This window comes from Vicugna pacos, chromosome X (genome assembly GCF_048564905.1).
Source record: "Vicugna pacos chromosome X, VicPac4, whole genome shotgun sequence".
NCBI classification, from domain to species: Eukaryota; Metazoa; Chordata; class Mammalia; order Artiodactyla; family Camelidae; genus Vicugna; species Vicugna pacos.
The window spans coordinates 2,164,908-2,178,614 of NC_133023.1; the positions used below are offsets into that span (position 1 = coordinate 2,164,908).

Genomic DNA, 13,707 nt, shown 5'->3' on the forward strand with positions numbered 1-13,707 from the left:
GTTACCGAGTCTAAACTCGTTCTGCTCAGCACACGACAGAGCTGTAAATTGGGAGATGAGGTGTTGGGGTAAGGAATAGCGACTTTATTTGGAAAGCGGGCAGACTAATGTCCTGGAGAGCCACCTTCCCCAAGTCAGAATTCAGGCTCCTTTTATACTAAAAAGTCAGGGGGGTGTGGTTGGCTATTGCAAACTGCTTGGGGTAGGAATTCTTTGTTCTTGGAATTCTTTGTTCTTGCAGCTGTCCATGTGGATCAGGTCATGGTGCCCCCATGAAACCTCTAACAAAACAAATGTTATTTTCTCTTCTGCAACTTGTTATCTTTATATGAATGCAACAGTGTCAATATGCGTAAAGGTCAGAGCCTCCAGATCGGGCTCTCCTGTCTATTTGAGGCTCGAGGCAACATTCTCTTACAAAAGGTGCAGAGCCAGCGAGACTGAGCGTAGAAAACAGGGCACAGGGTTAAAGGCAAAGGAACAGATCTCATGTGGAGTCAGATTTGTTCTTTTCTATTACAAAACTACACACTTGAAAGAGTGCGTTTTTTGATAGGTGAATTACATCTCAATAAGCTGATAAAAACTTGCTGGGATTTGTATCAAGTGCCTACCCTGGGGATGGCCCCCGCACGTCTTCACGGCTCCATCTCATTGTGGAGAATGACACTAGTGCATAGATGTGAGTGCAAAACCTTTGAAACCCACCGGTGTTGGTTTTGGCTTCTCAAAAAGTATGATCTTTGAATCAGATGCATCAGCATGTTCTGGGGGGTGAATTTTGGTGCTGAATATCAGGTCCTGAATCCAAATCTGCAATTTAGCAAAATCTCAAAGGGATGCTCTGGACATCCCCACATCTGTTTGGGAAGCAGAGTGGTACCCTTTGCCGTCCAAGAATTATTCGGTTGGGTTATTTGCTTCTAAGTGAGACTCACTTCTTTCAGGGAGATGTTTGAGCTCAATGAACTCACTTTGGAGGTGGGTAGGTGGGAAATAAAGTGACTGAGTGAGTGACCAAATCAGTCTTAAGATGCCATCAGTCCCATTTTTCTATAAAAATGCCATGGAATTCATAGAATAGCATGGGGGTAACCACATGGCCACCATTATTAATAGGAATCTTAAAAAAAACGCAATTATAAGCAGACTGTTTAAAAAGAAATCATTACCCCCAAAGAAGCCCGCTCTGTGCCTAAATGCACATTATCCAGTTTAGAGACCACAGATGTAGCATCGTGTCCTTAAAGTAAAATAACTTAAGGACATACGAGTGGTTTCTACCTCGTGTGTGTATGAATTTGACAGATTTCAGTATCTCGGAGTCTCTTGTGCAGAATAGAGGTAACCCGCATGCCCCCGCTTCATTCGGAAAGAGTCTTGATCCAAGAATCAGAGGTGTGTAGAAACGGTCCAAAAATTCTATCACGAGCTGACAATGGCTCGTATTCTGCCCACATGACTTGTTTCCGACTGAATTTGTTGCTCCTTTGTGGGAAACACTTAGAGAATGATACTCATATAACCGCTCAGATATTCATGATTCTCCCACGAAAACCAGGCTTGGATACAGAGTCTGGTTCCTGGATGTGTGTTAATTTGGATCATAAAGTATCATCTTAAGATTTATTTTCTGTAAGACGGAAAGTGTCACATTTCATGGTGTTGACATGCTGCCTGGCAACTGGCTTTTGTCACTGTCTCATGTGGACTGGCTTTGCCAGAGAGGAAAATGATATAAATAGAATTTAAAAATCTTAGTGTTGCATATTTAGGCAATATTTATTCAATGCTAATGTTGCAAAATGATTGCCCTGCAATCATGCAAATAAGTTCATTTGTCTTTTTTCTTTCTCTAGATTCCACCCTGTCTTAAAGCGGGAACAATTCACTCAGTGACCTTTTCTCACAGGTACTCAATTTCCTCCCATTCTCACGGTTTCTTCTACCCCTGTTTAATCAATTTTATTTTTATTATCTACCTGCAGTTGCCAGCGGGTTTTATTAAAGAAACCTTGCAGATATTATCTTTATAAGCTCTATTTTTTTCTTTTTTCATTGAAGTGTAATTGCTGTCCAGCATTATGTGTCACCGGTATACAGCAGAGTGAGTCACAATTTTTAAAGGTTCCTCTCCGTTTATAATCATTATAAAATGCTGGCTCTCTTCCCTGTGTTGTGCGATGTATCCTTGCTGCTTATCTGATCCCCAATGGTTTGTGCCTTTTAATCCCCTACACTCTCTTGAACAATCACTGTGTTACTTATTCCTGAATAGAAGAAAAATTCTTGATGCATCAAAATATTGAGAAAGTCCAAATGCCCTGAACACTCGATGTGGTTTTATACGCTGTGAAGTAATATGTGCGATGATTTCGTTCATTCATTCTCCCAGAAATACTGATTGAGAACTGGAACCTCTATTCCATGCTGACAATAATGAAGGACATAACTGCTTTCACTGTAAACATGGATCCAGATAAAAACATCAAGGGGTCTTTCTGGAAGAATGTATAAGCTTGACATATTTGTTAAAAAATCTAAATGTATGTGTTTAAAAAAAATCTAAATAGACAGATACGTACCCAAGAGTGGAATCACTGGGTCGTGTGGTAACTCTAGTGTTAGCGTTTTGGAGAAGCTTCCATACTGTGTTCCACAGTGGCTGCACCGAGGTACATTCCCGCCCACAGTGCGGGAGGGCTCCCTTCCCTCCACGCCCTCGCCAACGCTTGTTGCTTGTGTTCTTTTTGATGCTAGCCAGTCTGACAGGCGTGAGGCGTTCCTCTGTGTGGTTTTGATTTGCACTTCTCTGATGAGTAAGGATGCTGAGCATCTTTTCAGGTACCTCTTGCCCGTCTGCACTTCATCTTTGGAAAATGTCCCTTCAGTCCTTCTACGCATTTTTTTAAACAGGTTGTTTGTTTTTTTGATATTGACTTATATGAGCTCTTTATATGTATTGGATATATAAGGATAAAGATGGGTCATATTACCTGCAAATATCTTCTGCTATTCAGTAGGGCGTCTCTTCTTTTTTTTGTATATGTATAGTTTTATGGAAGTAGAGTCGGTTTACAATGCTGTGTCAATTTCTGGTGCACAGCACAGTGCTTCAGTCATAGGAACGTGCATATATTCATTTTCATATTCTTTTTTACTGTAAGTTACTGCAAGATATTGAAGATAGTTCCCTGTGCTGTGCAGTATGAACTTGCTGTTTATCTGCTTTATATGTGTTAGTACCTGCAAATCTCAAAGTCCCAATTTACCCTTCCCACAAGTAAGCATAAGTTTGTTTTCTATGTCTGTGAGTCTGTTTCTGTTTTGTAAATAAGTTTATTTGGCTTCTTTTTTTAGATTTCACATATAAGTGATATCATACGGTATTTTTCTTTCTCTTTCTGGCTTCACTTAGAATGACAATCTCCAGGTCTATCCTTATTGCTGCAAAAAGCATTACTTCATTCTTTTTTATGGCTGAGTAGTATTCCATGGCATAAAAATACCACCTCTTCTTTATCCAGTCATCTGTCCATGGGCATTTAGGTTGCTTCCATGTCTTGACTATTGTAAATAGAGCTGCTGTGAATATTGGGGTGCCTGTATCTTTTTGAATTAAGATTCCCTCTGGATATATGCCAGGAGTGGGATTGCCAGATCATATGGTGAGTCTATTTTTAATCTTTTGAGGAATCTCCATATTGTTTTCCATAATGCCTGCAAACTGCATTCCCACCAGCAGTGTAGGAGGGTTCCCTTTTCTCCACAGCCTCTCCAGCATTTGTCATTTGTGGACTTTTGAATGATGGCCATTCTGACTGGTGTCAAATGATACCTCATTGTAGTTTTGATTTGAATTTTTGTGATAATTAGTGATAGCATTTTTCCATGCTCCTATTAGCCATTTGTACATTTTCATTGGATAATTATTTATTTAGGCCCTCTGCCCATTTTTGGATTGGTTTGTGTGGGTTTTTTATTAAGTTGTATGAGCTGTTAATATATTCTGAAAATTAAGACCTTGTCAGTCTCATATTTTGCAAATATTTTTTCCCATTCCATAAGTTGTCTTTTGTTTTTCTCATGGTTTCCTTTGCTGTGCAAAAGCTTATAAACTTAATTAGGTCCCATTTGTTTATTTTTGCTTATTTTTTCTATTGCCTGGCTAGACTGCCTTAGGAAAACATCGCTGAGATTTATGTCAGATAACGTACCTAACTTTTCTTCTAAAAGGTTTATAGTGTCTTGTCTTATGTTTAAATCTTTAAGCCATTTTGAATTTATTTTTGTGTATGGTGCGTAGGAGTATTCTAACCCCATGGATTTACATGCAGCTGTCCAGTTTTCCCAACACCACTTGCTGAAGACAGTGTCTTTATTCCACTGGTATGTTCTCGCCTCCTTTGTCAAAGACTAATTGACCAAAAGTTTGTGGATTTCCTTCTGAGCTGTCTGTTTTGTTCCATTGATCCGTGTCTGTTTTTGTATGAATACCATGCTGTTTTGATGGCTGTAGCTCTGTAGTATTGTCTGAAATCTGGGAGAGTTTTTCGTCCAGCTTCATTCTTTTTCTTCAGTATTGCTTTGGCAGTTCTGGGTCTTTTGTGATTCCATATAAATTTTAGATTTATTTGTTCTAGTTCTGTGAAAAGGTGTCCTGGATAATTTGATAGAAATCACATTAAATCTGTAGATTTCTTTGGATATTATGGTCATTTTAAGAATATGAATTCTTCCAATCCAAGAACATGGGATATCTTTCCATTTCTTTTAAGTCATCTTTAATTTCCTTGGTGAATGTTTAGTAGTTCTCCATATACAAGTCTTTCACTTCTTTGGTCAGATTTATTGTTAGTATCTTTTTTTTCTTGGATGGAATTTTGAAAGAGATTGTTTGTTTATTTTCCTTTCCTTATATTTTGTTGTTAGTGTAAAGAAAGACAATTGATTGCTGTGTGTTAATCTTGTGACCTGCTACCTTGCTGAATTCTTTTATCAACTCTAGTAGTTTTTGTGTGGACCTTCTAGGGTTTTCTATATATAGTAAGTCATCTGCATATAATGACAATTTTACCTCTTCTCTTTCAATCTGGATCACTTTTATTTCTCTCTCTTGCCTGATTGCTGTGGCCAGGACTTCCAGGACTGTGTTGAATGGGAGTGGTGAGGGTGGGCAGCCTTGTCTTGTCCCAGGTTTTAGCACAAAGGCCTTCAGCTTTTCGCTGTGGAGCACTGTGCTGGCTGTAGGTTTGTCACAAGTAGCTTTTATTATGTTGAGATATGTTCCCTCTAAACCCAGTTTGGGAAAGATTTTTATCGTAAATGGGTGTTGAATTTTATCAAATTCTTTGCCTGCATCTATTGAGATGATCATGTGGTTTTTGTCCCTTCTCTTGTTGGTGTGATGTATTACATTGATTGATTTGCGTATGTGGAACCGCCTTTGTGTCCCTGGGATGAACCCCACTTGGTCATGGTGTAGAATCTTTTTTATGTGTTGTTGGATTCTATTTGCTAAAATTTTGGTGAGGATTTTGGCGTCTATGTTCATCAGTGATATTGGCCTATAATTCTCTTTTTTTGTAGTGTCTTTGCCTGGTTTTGGGATCAGGGTGATGGTGGCTTCATAGAATGAGTTTGGAAGTTTTCCCTCCTTTTCAATCTTCGGGAGAGTTTGAGAAGGATCAGTATGTGCTCTTCTTTGTATGTTTGATAGAATTCTCCAGTGAAGTCATCAGGTCCTGGACTTCTGTTTGCAGGGAGTTTTTTTATTGTTGATTCTATTTCACTTCTAGTGATTGGTTTGTTCAAATAATCTATGTCTTCTTGATTCAGTTATGGTGGACTGTATGTTTCCGGAAACTTGCCCACTTCTTCTGAGTTGTCCAATTAATTGCCATACAGTCGTTCATAGTATTCTCTCATGATTTTTTGTATTTCTGTGGTGGTGTTTGAAATTTCTCCATTTTCTCTTCTTGTTTTGTTTATTTGTGTCCTCTGTCTTTTCTTCTTGGTGCGACTGGTCAGAAGTTTTTCGATTTTGTTTACTCTTTCAAAAAACCAGCTCTTGGTTTGATTGATTTTTTTCCTGTTGTTTTTTAGTCTCTATTTTATTTATTTCCCCTCTGCTCTTTATTCTTTCTGTCCTTCTGCTGAACTTGGGTTTTGTTTGCTCTTCATTTTCTGATTCTTTTAGGTGGTGGGTTAGGTTGTTTATTTGAGATTGTTCTTGTTTTGTGCGGAAGGTCTGTATCGCTATGAGCTTCCTTTTTGGGATTGCTTTTGCTGGATCCCATAGATTTTGTCTGGTTGTGTTTTCATTGTCATTTGTCTCAAGGAAGTTTTAACTTTATCTTTGATTTTCTCAGTGACCCATTGGTTTTTTAATAGAGTGTTTTTTCATCTCCATGCTGTCGGGTTTGTTTTTTTCTTCTCGTTTGTTTTTCTGTGGTTGATTTCCATGCTATTGTGGTCAGAGAAGAGGCTTAAACTTGCATTTGCTGTGGCAATATCAGTTATCTGCTGTGGTCCTGAAGGGCTGTTTTGTTTTGTTGGTTTGTTTGTTTTCATTTCAAGTGGGAGTGTTCCTGTGCAGACTGGGCACATCTGAGTTTTGTGGCGCTGGCTGCTCTTGGTGTGGATGGCTGCTTTGTGCGTCTTCCATGAGTGCTGGCTGTTACCCTTTGACTGTGGGTGTCGTTGGCACTGTGGTGCTCAGAGCCTGCCCTGACTCTTGCTGTTGAGATGGACCTCCTTTTTTTGGTCTGTGGTTGTCACAGCCTTGACAGAGGTTGCGTCTGCTCCCCCGTTGCTGGAATAAGGGCTTCTAGACCTGTTTCTGAGCTGTGGTGTGTAGTGGGCACGGCTGGAGGGCTTTATCTGGGGAGAAGAGGAGGCAGGAGACGTCCACTGGGCAGCGCCCTCTGTGCTGTTGTCTGTCACTTGTTATGCAGGCTTACAAAGTACTGTTTGTTGACACCGCCTTTGTCCCTGCCTTACCTGCAGGAATGCCGGCCACCTGCTCTGGTGTCCCCCAGGCTCTGAGCCCCAGGAACCACCAGTGCAGATCCACCAATGTCACGTGCTAGGACCCACCACAGTGAGCGTGCAGTCACACACCTGAATCCGTGGTGTGGCACAGGGTCAGGAGAGACCCCAGCCCCTCCTCCACATATGGCACGTTATGCCAGCCTGTCATACATGCCCATACTCGCCCCTCCCATGTACCAGAACTCTGCTCACCACCTGTTTGCCCCAGGGGCACGGGGGTCCACAAAGGATTCAGATAGAGCCAGTCCATCCTCTCTGCCTGGGGCTGTAAACTCATCTCAGCCCCACCTGTGAAGTTGCAGGGCCCCTGGGTGTGAATTCAGTTTTCGGGCCTGCTTCCCCACAGCTGTGATGGCTGTGACCGAGCCCCACCTGTCTTCTCATGGGAGCCAAGCCGGGACAGAGGCTCTGGCCTGCCTGCCTTGCACCCCGCCCACACACCAGCAGTGGTGCTTTTTTTAATGGGGGAGCCAGCCAGAGCTCACACCACCCTCCAGTCCCCTGAGACGGCCTCTGTGCATGGACTCCTCACTGCCCTCCAGCAGCCGGTCCCGGCACGTCCCTGCCAGCTCGCGTCTAGGGCCGGGGAACATGGGGACCCTCCCTGCCAGTTTCCCTCAGTTCTGCCTGCCAAGCGGCTGCTCCTTTCTGCTCTGAGTCTCAGAAGCTGCACGTCTGTCCTGGGTGGAGAGGGGGTGTCCTAGCCTGAGGGTGCCTTTCTTCCTCTGCCACTGCCTCCCTGCAGGACCTGTCCTGCACCAATTTTTCATTTTCTTTCTTTTTTCTCTTAATGGATTCTGTGAGAATCCTCCTGGGTTTCAAAGTGAGAGACACTCTGCCAGAGTTCAGTCAGTGTTCTGTGCGAATCACTGGGTTTGTAGTTGTAATTCTTGGCATGTTTGTTGGGGAGGGTGAGCTGGGAGTGTCTCCTCCACCATCTTGGCCTTCTCATTGTGTTGCTTTCCTTTCCTGTGGAAAAGCTTTTAAAACACCAATTTGAAAAGATCCATACACCCCAATGCTGACAGCAACACTTCTTATCGTAGCCAAGACATGGGAGCAACCTAAGTGTCCATCAACAGATGATTGGATAAAGAAGCTGTGGTCTATTTATAAAATGGAATAGTACTCGGCCATAAAAAAGAATGAAATAATGCCTCTTGCAGCAACATGGATGGACTTGGAGGGTATTATGCTTAGACAAATAAGCCAGACAGAGAAAGACAAATACTGTATAATATCACTTATATGTGCAATCTAACAATACAACAAAGTAGTGAATAAAAAAAAAAAAGAAGCAGACTCACAGGTATAGAGGACAAACTAGTGGTGACCATTGGTGGCAGTGGCAGAAATATATTGGTGGGGGAGTGGGAGGTAAAAAGTACTGGGTATAAAAACTCCTCCTACTCTCCTACTCTCCTACTCTCCTACTCTCCTACTCTCCTACTCTCCTACTCTCCTACTCTCCTACTCTCCTACTCTCCTACTCTCCTACTCTCCTACTCTCCTACTCTCCTACTCTCCTACTCTCCTACTCTCCTACTCTCCTACTCTCCTACTCTCCTACTCTCCTACTCTCCTACTCTCCTACTCTCCTACTCTCCTACTCTCCTACTCTCCTACTCTCCTACTCTCCTACTCTCCTACTCTCCTACTCTCCTACTCTCCTACTCTCCTACTCTCCTACTCTCCTACTCTCCTACTCTCCTACTCTCCTACTCTCCTACTCTCCTACTCTCCTACTCTCCTACTCTCCTACTCTCCTACTCTCCTACTCTCCTACTCTCCTACTCTCCTACTCTCCTACTCTCCTACTCTCCTACTCTCCTACTCTCCTACTCTCCTACTCTCCTACTCTCCTACTCTCCTACTCTCCTACTCTCCTACTCTCCTACTCTCCTACTCTCCTACTCTCCTACTCTCCTACTCTCCTACTCTCCTACTCTCCTACTCTCCTACTCTCCTACTCTCCTACTCTCCTACTCTCCTACTCTCCTACTCTCCTACTCTCCTACTCTCCTACTCTCCTACTCTCCTACTCTCCTACTCTCCTACTCTCCTACTCTCCTACTCTCCTACTCTCCTACTCTCCTACTCTCCTACTCTCCTACTCTCCTACTCTCCTACTCTCCTACTCTCCTACTCTCCTACTCTCCTACTCTCCTACTCTCCTACTCTCCTACTCTCCTACTCTCCTACTCTCCTACTCTCCTACTCTCCTACTCTCCTACTCTCCTACTCTCCTACTCTCCTACTCTCCTACTCTCCTACTCTCCTACTCTCCTACTCTCCTACTCTCCTACTCTCCTACTCTCCTACTCTCCTACTCTCCTACTCTCCTACTCTCCTACTCTCCTACTCTCCTACTCTCCTACTCTCCTACTCTCCTACTCTCCTACTCTCCTACTCTCCTACTCTCCTACTCTCCTACTCTCCTACTCTCCTACTCTCCTACTCTCCTACTCTCCTACTCTCCTACTCTCCTACTCTCCTACTCTCCTACTCTCCTACTCTCCTACTCTCCTACTCTCCTACTCTCCTACTCTCCTACTCTCCTACTCTCCTACTCTCCTACTCTCCTACTCTCCTACTCTCCTACTCTCCTACTCTCCTACTCTCCTACTCTCCTACTCTCCTACTCTCCTACTCTCCTACTCTCCTACTCTCCTACTCTCCTACTCTCCTACTCTCCTACTCTCCTACTCTCCTACTCTCCTACTCTCCTACTCTCCTACTCTCCTACTCTCCTACTCTCCTACTCTCCTACTCTCCTACTCTCCTACTCTCCTACTCTCCTACTCTCCTACTCTCCTACTCTCCTACTCTCCTACTCTCCTACTCTCCTACTCTCCTACTCTCCTACTCTCCTACTCTCCTACTCTCCTACTCTCCTACTCTCCTACTCTCCTACTCTCCTACTCTCCTACTCTCCTACTCTCCTACTCTCCTACTCTCCTACTCTCCTACTCTCCTACTCTCCTACTCTCCTACTCTCCTACTCTCCTACTCTCCTACTCTCCTACTCTCCTACTCTCCTACTCTCCTACTCTCCTACTCTCCTACTCTCCTACTCTCCTACTCTCCTACTCTCCTACTCTCCTACTCTCCTACTCTCCTACTCTCCTACTCTCCTACTCTCCTACTCTCCTACTCTCCTACTCTCCTACTCTCCTACTCTCCTACTCTCCTACTCTCCTACTCTCCTACTCTCCTACTCTCCTACTCTCCTACTCTCCTACTCTCCTACTCTCCTACTCTCCTACTCTCCTACTCTCCTACTCTCCTACTCTCCTACTCTCCTACTCTCCTACTCTCCTACTCTCCTACTCTCCTACTCTCCTACTCTCCTACTCTCCTACTCTCCTACTCTCCTACTCTCCTACTCTCCTACTCTCCTACTCTCCTACTCTCCTACTCTCCTACTCTCCTACTCTCCTACTCTCCTACTCTCCTACTCTCCTACTCTCCTACTCTCCTACTCTCCTACTCTCCTACTCTCCTACTCTCCTACTCTCCTACTCTCCTACTCTCCTACTCTCCTACTCTCCTACTCTCCTACTCTCCTACTCTCCTACTCTCCTACTCTCCTACTCTCCTACTCTCCTACTCTCCTACTCTCCTACTCTCCTACTCTCCTACTCTCCTACTCTCCTACTCTCCTACTCTCCTACTCTCCTACTCTCCTACTCTCCTACTCTCCTACTCTCCTACTCTCCTACTCTCCTACTCTCCTACTCTCCTACTCTCCTACTCTCCTACTCTCCTACTCTCCTACTCTCCTACTCTCCTACTCTCCTACTCTCCTACTCTCCTACTCTCCTACTCTCCTACTCTCCTACTCTCCTACTCTCCTACTCTCCTACTCTCCTACTCTCCTACTCTCCTACTCTCCTACTCTCCTACTCTCCTACTCTCCTACTCTCCTACTCTCCTACTCTCCTACTCTCCTACTCTCCTACTCTCCTACTCTCCTACTCTCCTACTCTCCTACTCTCCTACTCTCCTACTCTCCTACTCTCCTACTCTCCTACTCTCCTACTCTCCTACTCTCCTACTCTCCTACTCTCCTACTCTCCTACTCTCCTACTCTCCTACTCTCCTACTCTCCTACTCTCCTACTCTCCTACTCTCCTACTCTCCTACTCTCCTACTCTCCTACTCTCCTACTCTCCTACTCTCCTACTCTCCTACTCTCCTACTCTCCTACTCTCCTACTCTCCTACTCTCCTACTCTCCTACTCTCCTACTCTCCTACTCTCCTACTCTCCTACTCTCCTACTCTCCTACTCTCCTACTCTCCTACTCTCCTACTCTCCTACTCTCCTACTCTCCTACTCTCCTACTCTCCTACTCTCCTACTCTCCTACTCTCCTACTCTCCTACTCTCCTACTCCTCTCCCTGCCCTGGGACTTGAACCTACAACCTCCTGCATGCTAGCCCTGCTCTCTACCCCTAACCTATACCCTCACTCTAGCTACCTGACTTCCCTTTCCCTCACCTTTATCTCCTACACTGACAGACTATGCTGAGTCCCTGGTTCCTGACCCTGTGTGATGTATCCAAAAACCATTCATGTATTTTGTCTTCTCTCTTCTTTCAGCAGGCACACTTACATCCACTGTCCATTGCTCCATCTTCACTGGAAACAGAAATGAAATGTCTTTTTCAGAGAGTAACCTGGGACCCAGCATTCTCCCTCAGCTGAGGAGATAAATCCCTGTGCAGGTAAAGTAACATAGCTAGCGACAGCCTGTAGCTCAGGGGTTGACACCAGGGCTATCATGCCAGAGGTCCTGGGTTCAAGCCCTGCAGAATGGCATAGGTGAGATACTTTGCTGGAAGCAGAAATCAAATTTCATGTTTTGATAATTGCAGTACATCCTTCACACCTTTCTCTGTTGCTGTCTATGCTTACGAAATTTCCCAAAAAGTCTGAATTTACTTAGGGGCCCAATAGATCTCGCTGGACTTGCTAGACTCTTAGGATCAAGAGTTGCAACTCATCCATCCTTTTGTTCAGTCACAATGATCAGAGGTGGAAGGTTGGTGACTGCGTCATTCTGACCACATTTTGCCTTGCCGTCAGGCCACATACACTGGGACAGCCACTTGTTACATTTCAGGTTGCAGCTCAGCGTCTGACGTGAATTCATTGCACTTAGCCATGTAGATAAATTATAAACATCAGGCCCACCACATGCTAGTCATTCTAGCTAAAGACAAATCCTGTTTTGTTTGTTTGCTAGTTTGCTCCTTTACTACTTTGGCAGACATTTGATCCTACTTAAATTAGATATATATTAAATATAATATTAAATATATTATATTTTAATGTAGTGTAAATTTAACATATTAATATATATATATTTATATATTTACAATATGATTTATATGTTAAAAATACATATATATTAAAAAAATATATATATCAAATATAATAATACATCCATGATACGTGGAACTGTTCAACTGTGAACTCAGTAACCTGCTTCTCAAAACTCCGGATACGTTCCAGCACAGCTTTCCCACTACACTTGTCCACAGACACTGGGCTCCACCAAAACCAGTCCACCTTCGAAACACAGCCTGTACTTTCCATACAGATGGGAAAGGCTCCCTGGTGCCTTTTACGATTTCATCTTTCCATTTGGCAAACACGCAATGTTTAGACTACGAGCACATTTTCGGATCAGCAAGAATAGACATGGGAGACAATCAAATAAACGAACGATGCAGCTTTCTATACCCTGCTAAACTATCACTCAAGAGTGATGATACAGCCAATCTGGGAAACCCGTAATGGAATATAACTTCTGCAGTATCTCATCATCACCCCACGGAAACCAAGGAACTACAATAACAGAGCCAAAATCCACAAATAAAATCTACCAAAAAAACAAAAACAAAACACTAGGTGAAAAGCTATCTTGAGCCCTATCATAGTGACATTACAAAAAACCAAGGCCAATGTGGCAGAGACAGCAGACTTGTGACTTTCAAAGGAATATGCTTTAGATGTCCAACTGATTATGCAACAGTAACAATGGATGCCAGGGGGCGAAATTGCCTCAAACTCAAAAAACTGTGAATATAGAATCCTATACTCAGGGAAATTAATTTTATTCACTGATTTATTTATGTATATCTTCACTGAAGGACAGTTTACAATGTGTCAGTTTACAACGTGTCACTGTCTGGTGTACAGCATAATGCTTCAGTGATACATGAACATACATATATTCATTTTCATATTCTTTTCCACCATAAGTTAGTTACTACAAGATATCAGTTAGAGTTTCCCATGCTCTACAAAAGAAACTTGTGGTTTGTCTATTTCATACATATTAGTTACTATCTCCAAATCTAGAACTCCCAGTTTATCCCTTCCCAACCCCTCCCCACCAGAACCATAGGTTTGTTTTCTATGTCCATGTGTCTGCTTCTGTTTTGTAAGTAACTTTTTTTTAAGATTCCACATATAAGTGATATGATCTGTTATTTTCCTTTCTCCTTCTGGCTTACTTCATCTAGACTGATAATCTCCAGGTCCATCCATATTGCTCCAAATGGCATTATTTCATTCTTTTTCATGACTGAGTAGTATTCTGTTGTATAAATAGATCACACCTTCTTTATCCAGGCCTCTGTCA

The 13,707-nt window shown here is 43.1% G+C and overlaps 1 long non-coding RNA gene across 1 annotated transcript in view; it reads left to right on the plus strand.

Moving 5' to 3' along the window:
* LOC140691778 (uncharacterized) overlaps positions 1 to 13,707 on the plus strand; it is a 66,084-nt gene that overhangs the window by 32,736 nt on the left and 19,641 nt on the right. Inside the window, exons 8-9 of the long non-coding RNA XR_012067450.1 lie at positions 1,860 to 1,912; positions 11,658 to 11,782. This is a non-coding gene — a long non-coding RNA (uncharacterized lncRNA). The remainder of the gene's footprint in view (positions 1 to 1,859; positions 1,913 to 11,657; positions 11,783 to 13,707) is intronic.